Source organism: Phodopus roborovskii, unplaced genomic scaffold, assembly GCF_943737965.1.
Source record: "Phodopus roborovskii unplaced genomic scaffold, PHOROB, whole genome shotgun sequence".
Classification (NCBI taxonomy): Eukaryota; Metazoa; Chordata; class Mammalia; order Rodentia; family Cricetidae; genus Phodopus; species Phodopus roborovskii.
The window spans coordinates 25,445,785-25,462,086 of record NW_026126588.1 but is presented as its reverse complement, the minus strand read 5'-3'; positions in this window follow the sequence as shown (position 1 = coordinate 25,462,086).

Genomic DNA, 16,302 nt, shown 5'->3' with positions numbered 1-16,302 from the left:
AGCTACAGACACTAAGAAAAACCAGCCAAAGAGAGAAGCCACATGTTCTGCAAGCAACAGAGCTAGAAGGGTAAGACTTCCTAACCCTACTGGAGCACAGATAATGCCATCACAAGCCTAAATCAATTTCTGTTGTATAAAGTGGAGTAGCCTTTGTATAACCCCCCTTGCCTAGTGCTGTAGTTATTTGTTGTGTTTTGTTTTCCAGAGCCTTTATCCCACTACTCACAGATGTCCCAGTGATACATCTAGATATAGGCCTCCACTCTGTTTGGCCCAATGATGTGTGTTTTACATTAAAGAAGTAGAGTTATCTAAGCCCTCTGAATGTGGGTGACAGCTGTGTGGCTTGATCTATTGGGAGGCCCCTGGCAGTGGACTCAGGATTTATCTATGGTTCATGAACTGGCTTTTTGGAGCTCATTCCCTATGGTGGGATACCTTGCTCATCCTGTATGGAGCAGGGAGGGATTAGGTCTTTCTTCAATGTTGACTCCCTAAGCAAGGCCTTACCCACTCTAAGGAGTGCATGGCAGGATGGTGGTAGATGGGGGACTTCTTTCTGGAAGTCCTATTAGATCCACCATTTGGACCCACTGTGCTGTATTATGTTCTCAAAAACTTGATTTCCTTAACTTCGGGTCTGAGAGCTGTATGGAAATTTACCTGTCTGACTTCTACTGGATTTGTTTGCTTGGATCATCATATGTTAATGGCTCTTTCTTCCCTGGCATTTAATTCCTACCAAATCAGTGGAAGGTCTTGTAACTTCCCTCACACACATCACACACAAACCATCTCTGTGGGCCTCATGGACTTTCTGATTTTTGGTGCTGTTTCAAAAGAGCTCTCTCAGCTCCCCTCCCACTGACCTGCCCTGTGCATCTTCTCCAGAGGCATCCTTTGAGATTTTCTTAAATAAAAGTATAATACTTTTCTGTGCCAAATTACAGAAGGGGGCTGCAGTAGCTCCATTTTACAGCTGGCCATCAGAAGTTCTAGAAGCCCAGACATTTTTGGTTGGTGTCCAATTAGGCAGAAGGGACTGAGCCTGAACTCACTGGGTCTGTTACCATGTCCAGGTGGATAGTGTCTAAACTGAATTACATCAGCAGTCAGCCTTGTAGTGTCTACTGCAGCAATGACTGCCTGGGATGGGTGTGAGGTGGCTCCAGATTCCCAGTCCTAACTCGCTTTCTACTATTCTGATATACACTGTGACCAAAACCAACTTAGAATCACAGGGTTTATTTAGTTTAACTATCCCAATCACAGTCCTTCATCTGAGTGAATTTAGGGCAAGAATTCAAGCAGAAGCAGTGATAGGAACTCCAGAGTCACTCAGTTTGTCTTCTATACAACATGGACCACCTTTCCAGGGACGCTGCTGTCCACATCAATCATTGGTCAAGAAAAAGCCCCAAAGGGTTGTCTACAGGACAATCTGATGGAAATATTTTCCAAAGTGAGAGTTCTTCTTCCCAGATGGCCCTAGTTTATGCCAATTGGACAAAACAACACACACACATACACACTTAACTGCGTCCACACACATAGTTTCCCAAAACTATGCTGACTGTTGCATGAGAATGTTGGAGGACCCTACATCCTGAGAGAGAGTTTCTACTATCCATCCTGTCTCAAGTTCAGGTTTCCCCCAGCATCCTTTGATGGTGGTTGGTTTCTGCCTTGCTCATACGGTTGCAGCTTAGGAGAAGACATGCCTCATATTGATATTACACTCGTTGGGTGTTGTTATGTTCCCAGTGTCATCAAAAACTTTGCATCATGGCAGGGGTTCAAAACAAAAAACAATTTTGTGTGCGTAAGGCAGCCTGGCAGCAGAACAGCAGGGTGCATAGTCAATGGCACTGAAGCAAATGTTCACCATAAGGAAATCTGTGCGTCTCCAGTGAGTTTGAAAAGCAGATTCTGAATGCTCGGTGGGCTCCAAGAAAGGATAATTTCAAGTCAATGACACTAGACCACATCCTGATAATGGGACGCATAAAAGAAAAGCTGCTGAGCACTTGCCCAGCCACTTGCTTACAAGAGGGGAATAACCAGGACCCTCCCAGAGGACAGGGACTTCAGAGAGACAAGGGAGTGGCGAAAAATAAACTCATGGGTCATGCAGAGCTGTTGTTAATACATTGGGTCCTGGTTGCTAGAAAGCAGTGTTTTCTTTTGTGTTGTTTTGTTTTCTGCTATGATGCTTCATAATCAACTTAGAAATTTCTGCTTTTCTAAATTCCCTTTACACCTCCCCCTGCCAGACTACACAGTACACCCAATATTCAGATTATATTTAAACACCACACACACACACACACACACACACACACCCCTCATCCTCTTCCTCCATACATGCTCAGCACTGCCTGCTCCAAGAGTCCTGGACTCTTGGTGCAGGTTTATGGTGGGTCCTGGCATCTTAAGTGATCTGGTCACAGACATCCCTGACAGGCATGCCCAGCTGATTCTAGATGCAATCAAGTTGACAATCAAGATTAACTATCACACCTACCAATTCTCTCTACTGCTACATTCTTGTCCTCTCTCTGTCTCTCTCTGTCTCTGTTTCTCTCTCTCTCTCTCTCTCTCTCTCTCTCTCTCTCTCTCTCTCTCTCTCTCTCTCCTCACCCATGCACAACCAAGTACCTCAAGCCTGCTCACTTTCACACATAATCAGCATTGCCAGCCTCGGGGTGTTTGCAGTTTCTCATCCCTCTACTAGCAGCTCCTTTACTAGTCATCAGTACAGTATGGCTTGTTCCTCCCTCTCCCTTAGTGTCTTTTCAGGGAAGCCACCTTCCTTATGCCATTCCTGTCACTCATCCCTCAGTGCCTTTGTATTCTTCTCATTGATATGCACACTTCAATCACAAAACTCCTATCTGGTTTGCTTGTATGCTTTTCCCTGGCCCAATCCCCCTCGCTACAGAATAAGCTCTAGGAAAACCAGGCATCTTATATGCTTTATTCACAGCAGTTTGTGCAGGAGCGGGGCCCATGCTTCACACATGACAGCAGCCCAGTAAATGTGTTGAATGGATGAATTTTTGACAGACGCAATCTAACTTATCTGTGTCAGGCTGGCGATGCCTTATCTAACATGCCTTCGACTACAAATATGTCAGATTCTGGGTTGGTTTTCAAATTTTTAGAATAGTTGCATACATATAATGAGTCTCTTGGGGTTTGAATCCAAGTAACAAACAGAAAATAATAAATATGCATTTATATTTTCTATATACTTTACTTACTCTGAATATTTTTAGAATGCCCATGTTTTAGTTACAACCTATCATATAAAATCAAGGGTAGATTTTCTCTTCCTTATTCTCCCTCTTTCCCCCTTCATACCATTTTTCCTTCTTTCCTTTTATTCTTTTATGCATGTGAGGTGCTGTAGATCCAGCTCAGGGTCTTCTGTGTGCTAAGATACTGAAAACGTTTTTCTTGTTTTCTTTTTATCTCCCCATCCATGCCAGTTTTGTTTTTATCACTTTTAATTATGTGTACCTGTGTGTATGTATGGGAATATGTACACCAGGGTGGGGTTGTATTGATGTAGAGGCCCCAACTCTGGTTGAACATTAACAGTTGCTTATTTTCAGCCCTTCAAGTAAGTAATGAATATTACCCACTAGCCACTGCAATAAGAGACCTCTCTGACAAAGGTTGGGAAGAGCACAAACCCATGGATATAAACATGAATGTTTAGAAGGCAATTTGACAACATGACCATTTAGAACAGGAACATTCCTAAGGTCTCATGAATTCATTAGGCACGGATTTTGAGTGTGTGTATGTGTGTGTGTGTGTGTGTGTATGCTACCAGACACGAATTCTCTTCTGTAGCAGGCCTCAAATCCAATTAAGACAACAATTGTTTCATAAACAGTCTTCCCAGGAATGCGTCAATGGACACATCTCCCCACCTGAAAGGTCAGTATTGTAGTATGCATGGTCCATGCTGCCTTAGGACCACTGATGTCTGTTTTCCTCCACAACGTATTCAGCATCACAAAAGTTATTGACTTCTGTGTGTCCCACAACCAAAGTGTGTTGCGTCTTCATCGATAAGATATTGCCATCTAGTTATGGTGGGTAAGCAAGAACAATGGCGATAGGCAGTATTGTTTGGGGGTACCTCTGAGTCTCCCTAACCACTAACTAATAAGGAGATAACCTGTGCCTAGTACTAAGATTTTTCATTTAATAACCCTTGTTATCTGGGATTGGCATTGAATATTAATGTGGCATACTTCTGTTCAAAATCCTTTTATAAAATATTTTTATTTAGCTTCAAGCTAGTGGGGTCCCATCCCTATTTGGGTTAACACACCCCTAAGCCGTCCTTTCCTTCACTCTCCTATTCCCTCTTAAAGACTTATTTGCACTTATTTTTATGAGTGTTTTGCCTGCATGTATGCATGTATGAGTGTTTTGGCTGCATGTACATATATGCATGTGTAGCACATGCATGCCTGTTGTGTGTAGAGGCCAGAAGAAAGCAGCAGATGCCCTGGAACTGGAGCTACACGCAGCTGTGAGCTCCTAAGTAGAAGGAATAGGGTCCTCCGCAAGATCCTCAATTGCTCAATTGCTTTTAAGTGCTGAGCCCGCTCTCTATCCACCTAACCACCCCCTCTTCAGCCTTCAGCTCCTAGTAGTCTCAATTTGAACAATGGACATGCGTTAACAGAGAAAAGACATGTGAACTACAATTACCTAGCAAGGATTTTAAAACATTCATCATGGAGCAGTTTCTCTTGGCAATTACAAATACATTAAAAACATAAGGCTAGGGAAAGAGACCACAAATCTAAAGAACTAAATTAAATAGAAGTTTATGAAATTAACAGGAAAGCAACAGAAATTAAACACATATACATACATACTAGCACACATATATAGACATACATGATGGGAGGTGTCATTCTGTAAATATGTTGCTCTTATTGGTTAATGAATAAAGCACTGTTGGCCAATAGGAAAGCAAGATAGGTGGGACTAGGAGACAAGGAGGATTCGGGGATAGATAGTGGGGAGATTCAAAATGTAGGACCAGAGAGAGAACAACTTCAGACCCTCTCTTCGGTAAGATAAGACCACGTGGAAATACTTAGATTGATAGAAATGGGTTAATATTTAAGACAGAGCCAGCCAATAAGAAATATTAGTGTCTCTGTGTGTCATTTGGGGCTGGCATTGCTCTGGGACAAGGCAGGCGGGAAAACCTGCCCATAACACATACATATACAGGAATGTATATATAAGTAAAAATAAAATAAATCTTTTTCAAGAAATTGTTGAAATTTCCCCACATTTGGAAAAAGCCAAACACACACACACACACACACACACACACACACACACACACACACACACACAAAGAACAGAACCTTACCTGTATAAAGAAATAAACTATTGATAGGCATGGAAGATCAATGGATCTTAGGGACCTTTGGTTGGATGTAAAAGAAAAATCCCATTTCATAACATTTCAAAGTGACAAAGTTATAGAAATAAAACATGCATGGTTGTCAGGGGATAGAGATGGGGAATGAAAGGGTGTAGGGGTGGCAGTAGCTGGGACTTTAGAGCCACAGAAATCCTTTGGTGGTGAAAGACTCATATCTTAATGATTGTAATCACTTCACTCTATAATTGATAAAATGACAGAACTAAATATTCATATTCTAACAGTGTCCATCCCCTGGTTTAGGTACCACTCCACTGGTATTTGATACTGTTACCTAAAATACAACCAGGGAATCTACATGAAGGATGAGTACATGGGACATCTCTGTACAGCTCTGAAAGTTCCTATGATTCTATAGTTACTTAAAAGAAAAATAAAAGTCAAGTGAATAATGTAAATAAGTAATGAAAGCACAAAATGTGTGTATTAAAATACCTTTTGACATGGGTGAGGTGACAGCACACAACCTTCAGATTATATATTTGCAAACTTTGAAGGACTAAAAATGTTTGTGAGAAATTGTTAAGTTCATGGGTACACTTTGATGTAATCTTATTTCTCTTTCATTTTTAAATAGTAATGAAGATAATCGCTGGGGATGCAATTAATGGCTTGGATTAATCATATTAATGAAACCCATGAAACCATCCAATTAGCTACTTGGCCTCAGTATCCATGGACACACATGTATTTACAACACTGAGTTTCCACAGTGGTAACCTGCTTGGCATCCAAGTAACTGAATTCTGTGTTTTGTTATTTTAGGAGCATGGATGTTTAAGAATTGGTCACTTGATTACAAAGTTTTTTAAAAGACAGAAACTACATAATGTGGTGGATTTTTATGAGTAGTTTTGGAGGGAACCATACTGAAGAAAGTTCCCCATAACCCAGTAGAGCAAAGGACAGTGGGTCTACATGCAGTTAAGTACTTCTAAGGCAACTTTCCTCCCTTCTTTCAACTTAATGAACATCTGGTGAGAACTAACAGTGTGTAAGGCTCCCTCCCTGGCCTAGTGTAGACTAATTCTCAGGATGGTTTTCTAAGTAGGCTCCAAACCAATGGGATTTAACAGAGCCTTCTGAGGTAGTAAAAGTTTATTATCTGTATCAGATAATGTGTTATCCAGACATGCTGGGAAATTTAAGGTCTGCCTGGGAAATGTAAAAAGATCCTGACTCAATCTAAGTAGTGAAAAATGTAGCCCAGCATTATGGCTTGGTAGGTAAAAGCATTGCTGTATGATCCCAATGACCCGGGTTCAATCCCTAGAACCCCTGCAAAGCTGGAAGGTAGAACCATTGCAAAGTAAAAGAGAACTGGCTTCACAAAGTTTGTCCTCTAATCTCCAGCCACATGCACTGGCATGCACACTCACATATATGTAGGTCATGCACTCATACACTCACCACAATACTAAAGAATTGTTTAACTGTGGTAGAGCACATCCCTAGTATATTCAGTGCCCTGGGTTCATCCCCTACTATGTCAAAAAGCTTTCCTAAGTTTCTCCATTGACTTTTCATAAAGAAGAATTTTTACATCATTGCTGCTGGGAACTCCTGCAGCCATCTTGTATTCATGGGGCAAATTATTAGGAAAAGGAAGCTTGCCTTGGCATTACTGGGGACACAACTAGGGCACTGAGTCAACTCTAAATAGATCATACAGATTTCTCATTATATGAGAAAATAAATCCCTATTATTTAAGCAATTGCTTATAAATGTTTTATTGGCTATTGTCTCCAAATTTCTGATGATTGGAGATCTTCATTAGCTCTGTCCAATACTACCATGCCAGCTCATAATTTACATCTTAAAATTCTCCTCTGGAATAGCTATTAAGAGTAGATCTCCAAGTATGGCTAGTTAAAAGGAGTGAGGCAAGCAAATAAGCAGACATAGCTTTCTTCAACATGCAAATTTCTGATCCTTGCGGGGGAGCCTAAAACAGCATACTGAGAGCTTTGAGCTGATTTGTAAGAATCATGAGAAGTCACCATGAGCTTTAAATAACAGATATGCCCATGTTTACATTAGCTACAAGCTCCTCCCCTGCAAATGGGAAATGGAGAACAGGGCAATACTAAAGTCTAGTCAGTCTGGAAACTTTGTCATATTGGGCAGACTGCAATGTTGTTCTTGACTTAGTGTCTACCTTCTGTCATGTTACTGTGGATTTAAAATCACGGGTTTGGCAATTTTAAAGACTTATCAAATACTGCATAACTTAGCAAGAAAGCAAAGTACAAGATTTTGTAAAGGATGTGAGTATTGGAATATATTGTGTACACAGTTTTTCATGGGACTTGACAAGTTAATTCTAAAAATGACACGAAGCACCTATGTGATCCTTCAAAATGAGGTAAGAAAAGATGCCACAAAGTAAGAGTTATTGAAGCCATCATTAAAATGCAGTGCCTGAGCTTTGAATAGAAAAATAGATCAGTGGCACATAACTGACTTTAGAAACAAATGTACCCCATCTAGAGTGCTGGAAAATGACAGCAGTAATACAGATCTTTGGAGAAATGAGGTGTTTCTTAACACATGTGCCAGCACCATTCATGAGACACACAGGTGGGAACAAAACCAGACCTAAGTCTGTAATGTGGAAAACCCAGGCTTTGTACAATAGCATAGTGCTTTTGTAATCATGTCTGCAAACTTGAAATAAAACCCAATGAGACCTATGCAGCTAACCACTTTAAATTCTCCACTGTTGAAATTAAAAAAAAAAAAAAGATAAAGTCTTCTTAAGACATGCTAAATAATGAGTGCTAGTAGCCAGTGTTTGTGAAGAATCCCTATGAGTCAGTTAGAAAAGAAGTACCATAGGGATGTAGATGGTATACATCCATAGGTACCTCACAAGGGCATTATCAGTGACTGGAAAGAAGGGGAAAGATGAATAGGCTTAAAATAGCCACACTGGACTGCTAAGAAGGCTGAGCAAATGAACCTTCACACTGTGTTGATGGTAAGAGTGCTGGCCTATATTGTAAACCATTTTCCTCCGCATTGTATTTCCAGAAAGACCCTTGAGTTTCTATCACAATTTCACAATTTCATCAACAAGAATATTTTTGCAATTTTTTTTGTCCTAGCCAAAAAAAAAAAAAAGCAATCACAATGTCTTTAAAGGGTAGATAAACATAAGAGGAAAACACACATCAGAAAATCAGAGAAAATACATCAGCCATGACCACACACATTGTACAAGAATCAAGATAAAGCCAAATAAAGCCATGTGACATGAAAGTAAACACAGAATCAGAGTGTTCACAAAGAACTGAAGCACCTCTTTCAACATCTGATGTGATTTTGTTTAGAGGTTAATCCATCCAACATAAACCTCTTTTTAAAAAACCTGAATATTTGTCCAACAAAATATCCACAGGAGTCATTGTTGCTGGGCAGAAGGGACTGAAAAACCATACCCAAGGCCCACTAAACAGAGAACCCGTCTTCTGATGGTGATCAGTCAGAGTGTGTGTGTTTATCTCCAGTTTCTGAACCTTACACGTAGTATATACAGAAACCCAATTTCATTTGCACAGAAAAAAAAATAAAAGGCTCAGGCTTCAAGTTTGACTTTCAAGACACTAGTTTTGGTTATAGAAGCATCCTTGCTACCCAGTTCTCATATGTTTCTCTGAGGACAACCATTTTCATCCTGGAAGCTGGAAGCAGCCATGGCCAAAATGGCTACCACCTAAAACATTGTTTTATTTGGATCTGGCAGAATCTTTAACTCCATACTCATTATAGTTGTTGAGCTTTCAAGGAAAAAGCTCACCTAGTTACACTCTCCAAAGCATGGTCTTATTCTCTACTATTTTAGAATGAGCACCCATGTCCATCTATGTAGGCTTGATGAGTCTAGACTTCACACGATCAGAAGAGAAACCAGTGTGCCCAGGAGAGAGATGGGTACAGTGAAGAAACTATGCGTACAGGAGGAAGATGGACCGAGTAGAGAAAACAATGTACCAAGGAGGAGGATGGACAGTAAGTGCACTTTGTCAAGAAGAAACTCTACAAGAAAAAGTATTATTAAGCACTAAATAAGACTTGCTGGGTTTTTCTTTTTTGTTTTGATTTTTTTTTTTTTTAACCTGTACTGACTGATTCTTGTCAATCTGATACAAACCTAAATGACCTGGGAAGAGGGAACCTCAACCATCTAATTAGCCTGTGGGCAAGTCTGTGGGAGACACTTCCATAATTGCCAGTTGATGGCAGGTAGTGCCATCACTGGGCAGATGGTCCTGGTTCATTTAAGGAAACAGGCTGAACAAGCTATGGAGAGCAAGCCAGTAAGCAGCACCCCTCCACAACCTCTGCATCAGCCCCTGCCTTGGTGGTCCTCAATCCTAGATGTGAAAGCTGTGGATGCCAAGTAAACCTTTCCTCCTTGAAATTGATTTGATCAGTGTGTTATCATAGCAACAGAGAGGAAAATAGACTATTATATGAACAAAGAATTCTGAATACCTGTATTTGTGCCCATAATTGACTCCTAAAAGCAAAGCAAATGTACTCGTGTGTGTGTGTGTGTGTGTGTGTGTGTGTGTGTGTGTGTGTGTGTGTGTGTGTTTAGTTTCAGTTCTAGGTGGCATAGTTAAGTGACTAGAAAAGAGAAAAGAGGTGAGGAATCATTGGGTAAATCTGTCACCTAAGATAATGAAAAAGACAGAGATGTATATTACTAACAAACTTATGAAATTAGGATAAGAGACTTCCAGGCAAAACACTGAAAGCAGCAGCTGTGTCTTGCCAACTAGGTGTGACCCAGAACTGTAAGAGAGGCATGCCTTTAAAAAACAAATGACCTTATTTGCAAGAATTCAGATGGGATATAAATACTATGAGACTGGCTGGTTGAAAAGTAGATCATTTTCTTATCTCCAACTTCTCTAGCCAGGAAAATATTCTCAGACTAAATGAAAATATCATGCTGTCAGATAAAACCCAAGCCAAAGATGTAGCCATGAGTCTACTTGTGAGGACCTCAGAAAGGACTCAGCTAATGGAAAGCCCTTAGGGCTCCTCTGAGCATAGTCCACAAGCACTGAGCTAGCCCAAAACATCAGAGGTTAAGTATGGAGAGGCAAGCTTCCAGGAAGGTGGAAGCAGACTTGACACAGATGCTCTACAAATCCACAAACTCTTTGAGACAGCTATGCTGGTCAGTGTACCAACATCCACCTGGGTGCTACCCTGAACACATTGTTCAAAGAGCCTCTTATCCTGCTCTCTCTTTGTATTTGCCAGAGAAAGCTGACAGAAGCAGAAACCACAAGGAGCAGAACCAGGGGCTTTGGAAAGCAACAGACTTTCCAGGGAACATAACGAGCCTCTGGCAGGGACCTATGCCTGGCATGGGATAAAGAGCCATGATCATAGTTTCTCAGCAGGATCTCAGAATTCCTGTCAAGTAATGTGGCTACATACTTCTCACTGTTGCTGGTTTGTTTGATTTTTAAGATTTTACTTCCATATGAGAGAGAGAGAGAGAGAGAGAGAGAGAGAGAGAGAGAGAGAGAGAGAGAGAGGGGAGGGAGGGAGGAGGTACCATGGAGATCAGAAGAGCACTCATAAGACATTGTCCTTTGAGTCTGATATCTCAATTGGACAGGACTTCTTTATCTAAACAGGGTCAGTGGGTCATCTCTTTGTTTCTCTTTCACTGTCCTGGCTAGTTTTATGATAGCCTGAAACAAGCTAGAGTTATCTGGAAGAAGGGAAACCTAGAATGAGAAAATATCTCCATAAGATCCAGCTGTAGGATATTCTCTTAATTAATGATTGACAAGGAAGGGTTCAGCCCATTGTGGGTGAGTCCATCCCTGGAATGGTGGTCCTGGTTTCTATAAGAGAGCATGATGAGCAAGAAAGTAAGCAGCTCCCATCCATGGCCTCTGCATCAGCTTCTGCCTCCAAGTTATACTCCTGCTTGAGTTCTATCCTGACTTCCTTCAGTGATGAACTACAACATGGAAGAGGAAGCCAAATAAACTTTTCAGTCTCAACTTGCTTTTGGTCATGGTGTTTCATCACAGAAATAGAAACACTAAACTAGAACATTCAGTTAGTTGGGCCAAGGGTCTGTCCACCTTATCTACTTAAAGAACCAACTTATAGATTCATCGATTCTTTATGTTATTTTCTTTCTTTCTATTTAACTAATTTATGCTCTGATTTTTAATATTTCTTGCCATCCACAGACCCTGAGTTTGTTGTTATCTTTTTAAATCTTGATTTCTATTATTAGGTGATTTATCTGTGTTCTTTCTGACTTCTTAATGTAGGCACTTAAAGCTATAAATTTCCCTCACTGAATTACTTTTAATGTATTAGAGAGTTTGGTATGTTGTATTTTCACTGCTATTTAGTTCCAGGAATTTTTTATTTCTTCTTTGCCCATTCATCATGCAGTACTGAGTTGATTAATTTCCATGAGCTTGTATGCTTACTAGAGATTTATTTGCAGCCTGTTTTATTATATTGTGATCAAATAGGATACATGGCATTATTTAAATTTTCCTGGATTTGTTAATATTTGTTTTAGTCTTGGGTTGTGTCCTGTTTTAGAGGGGAGTCATGAGCTGCTTAGGAAAATGTCTATTTTCTTTTTGGCGTTTCGGTAGAATTTTCTATGGATATCTGCTAAGTCCTTTTGATGTATGATTTCATTTAATTCTGATGTTCTCTGTTTTGGGATTTTTTTGTTGTTGTTGTTTTGTTTTGTTTTGTTTTGTTTGTCCAGATGACCTGTCTACTGCAGAAGTGAGGTATTAATATCATCTGCTCTTAAAGAGTTGATGCTAATCTCTGTCTTTCATTCTAGTAGCACACTTTTTTATGAAATTGAATGCATCAGAGTTAGATGCCCCTATGTTGTATATTATAATGTCTCTCTGATTAACTATTCCTTTCATTAGAATGAAGTGTCTCTTTTTTATCTCTTCTGATTAATTTGAGTTTGAAGTCTTGACCTGGATATGTGTTCTGCCCTTGAGCCTCTTTACAAACATTCCCACATCAATCTCTGAGCTTCCAGCTCGGGCCACAGTTTTAACACCCCCCCACACAAAAAAAGTATTAAATATTTACTACTAAGATGCAAAGAAATGTGGAAGCAATTTTGTGAGCTGGGAAGAAAGTGTTCATTACTGCCATCATCTGGCATGCATAACTTTAGATGTTCACTCTATGCTAAGCCAGACAGATTTGCTTAGCAAAACACCACCTTAACTCTGTTCTGGAAGAGGTTTCTTTCATTAAATGCCCATAGAAATACTAGAGACCCTTTAGACAAAAATGGAGAGGTTGGGCTTGTAGCTTAGTGGTAAAATGCTTGCTCATCTTGCACAAAGTATTCCTGGCATGGGAAAAGGAAGGAAGAGAGGGAAACTGTGCTCTGTGTGTGTGTGTGTGTGTGTGTGTGTGTGTGCCTGTGTGCCTGTGTGTGCATACGCATGCATGTGTGTAATGTCAAACAAGGAAAATCAAATTCAAAACAAATTAAGAGAGTTCCTGTGTTGAAAGAAGTCAGATTCTGTGTGTAGAGACAACCATAACTTTCATTCTTCTTCCTGCATCTCCTTCACACATAACATCCAACGAATAAGGTTTAGGAAATTAAATGAAATAATCAACTAAAAATGTAACTTGACACATAGAACTCCTCAAGAACAAGACAGAACACAAAGACTCCATTTTATTTTGAGGCTCAGGTGAGTACTAAATTTTAAGCAACTCAGTATCCTCTCCAGTTTTTTTATTTTATTTTATTTAAGCAAAGCTTGATAATAAACACACTGTTGGCATCTGCCATGCCCGCGGCCAGAGTACTGAGCTGACAGAGGGTGTTGGGATTGAAGCACTTAACAGACCACCACAAGAAGTGAAGAAGAAGCTGCTGTTTATTGCAAAGAGTAATGGGCTTATATACCCAAGCCAGGGCATAGGCTAAGCATAGGAGGAAATCATGCATCCCCACATCTGGGGTCAAGGTATGGCCACTACACATGGGAAAGTTCTGATAACAACCTTGTTTGCTCAACCTTGATAGCACAAAGTTCTACAGCTGGGTGGGGAGGAAGAGAGCTGTAAGGGACACGCACTTAAATTTCCCAAAAGGCATCAGACAGAAATCTATAACAAAATAGTTTGTCAAGCTCCAATTTTTATATAATTTTATATAATTCTAGAAGATTTGAGAGAAACTGCTTTATAGCTGTCCCCAAATGTCAGCTGCAAACAGAAAAAAAAAAATAGTTGCTATTTGATTCAATCACCTATTTCTATTTTTATCAGATTCTCGGGTTCTTGAGGGTAATTACTAGACAAGGCAGCTTGCTGTTTGCTTCTGTTTGGAGGAAGCCGGTAGAGGATAAGTAGTCTCCCGTGCTTACTACCTCAGCTGATTAGCAGAGTTATCCATACCACTCTCTTCTCTGAAGCTGACTGGAGTGCACATAAAATTAACATTCCAGTCTCGTAAGGAAGCACTTGATTCCCCCATTTTCTTAATCTACATGCCGGCAGGCACACGTGTGCATATGGCTCTGCTCCAATATTAAGCAATCTAGTCACCAGAAAATGGAGCTAATCATCTACTAACTCATTTCATCACTTTGCCGGAGGGTCAAAAATCATGGTGTATTCGGTCCTGTAAGACCAAACATAAACGGAACGGTGTCCCAGAACACCTTGGTATTTGTAGTTATTTGTGTGGGATTGGGAAGGAAGCACCTCAGATACAATTACAGAAGCCTATAGTTTGATACGAATTTGCACAGTGCATAAAAACCAACAATGACAACTCCCAGTAGTCTTCGGCTGATTTAATAAGATTTAATGAGTGTGGCAGTTGTGCATTCTAAAATAGAAATGGAAATGTGTTCTGCGGCTCTGTGGGAGATGCTGCCTTACCCCCTCACTCTTAGCATCTTGTCTGCTGTCTCTCCCCACCCACATCAATAATGAAGAGTGATACAGAAACCCCACCAATGCTATATTACCCCTCTTACCTCCAGCCTTAAACCACCTCCCTGCTTCTCAAACCATTTGGTGCTTTTTGTCCTGAGTCTCACACCGGCTTTCTCCTAGAAAGCCTGTCTCCAAAACAGAAATGACCATACAGAGCATCTTCAGCTAAGCAACTTTCAAAATCTTACTGATGTTGTACAAAGCAAGCAGGCCCTTGTCGAAGGAACTATCATGCATTTCACCAAGAGACAGAGGAGAAAAGGAAAATGGTTCACTGTTTCTGGTACCCCTGAGGTGTGTAGGGCAGGCTGAGAGAGGCATCCAAGAGCTTGAATGGAGCTCACAGCCCCAGCCAAGCAAACCATCTGGATCTCCTCTCTGGTCCTCCAGATTTATCAGCTTCTTTGTGCTATCAGGGAACCATAACAAATTTTCCAACATGGTTATGTTTTTTTAAAGCCCTAATTGGTGTGTATCCACTCAAGCATATGTTAGTAATTACTAGTATGTCATTGTCACAGATATCTCCACAGTGACTATGCACCACCATCGCCCTGGCCCACCACTTGTTCTGATAGGCCCTCAAAAACTTGAGGGTACTATGAAAGGAATCCAGTAAATGGATGTGTTAAGGAGTCACAAAGGCTGTGGAGATAAAGCAGATCATAATCCAAATTAGAGGGTGACCAGGACATCAATTTCCTCCGCACATTAACATGGATGAAGCTGAACGATTAACCTGTTAGACAGAAGGCATGAAGAGAAGGAACCTGTAACACACACCACCAGTCCCCACTCAGCTGAGTGGTGCCCAACACACTTTACACTTCCACTCACAACATTTTCCCTTCCCATCAAAATCTGGGACTAATCAGGAACTTACCCAATGGGGGTCAAGGTGAAAGTCCTGGCTGGCTTGTCCCCTTCTCTGTGTTTCTCTGATACCCTGTACCTTATTTAGCACCTATGAATCTCTCTATTCCAGCTTAAAAAAAAAAAAAAAACTGGAAACTCAGTTCCTCTGTGTTTGTTTGTTTGTTTTATGATGGGAGTAAGGAAAAATAACTATAGTATAAAATGAACATAAAACACTGAAAGATAATCACCCTGCAGATACTAATCAACTACTAATTGAAGATGAGAAACCTTCAGCCCAAATATTTACTTCCTTCGTGTGTTCATTCATGTAGCAAGCGTCTTGCAGGCCCTCATTCCAATATACAACACTCATTTTTAATACAATCATAATTTTAAAAAGAAAACAAAACACTTGACTGTCTGAATGAATAATAACAATTCAAAAGCAATGTTTAATTTTCTCTAAAAACAAGACCTGCTTCATTGAGATATAATTTATAAATCATACAATTTTACTCATTTAAAAAAATGTATAGCTCATTGGATTTTTTTGTATTTTTATTAATTAAAATTTATAGTATAGTAGAAATACCATAAAACTCTTATATTTGATTTTGGACTTTGAGGGTCTCCCTCTTCAGCCCAGGCTAGTCTGGAATTCACTATGTAGCCCAGGCTGGCATGGAACTCATTATATAGCCCAGACTGGCCTTGAACTTATAGTTCTGCTACCTTAATCTCCCAAGTGTAGGGATTCAATGTGCTGTTACACTCAGCTCAACTTTCCCTTTTTGTATGGTTCCATGGCAGCATTTCTTACATTCAAAATGCATGCACCTGCCCATTTGCAGAACTCTTTCCATTACTGCATAGCAAAGCTCTTGGTGCATTTAGCTTAAGACCCTCCCTCCCCAGACCCTGCACTCACTATTCTGTTATATCTTATAACTTG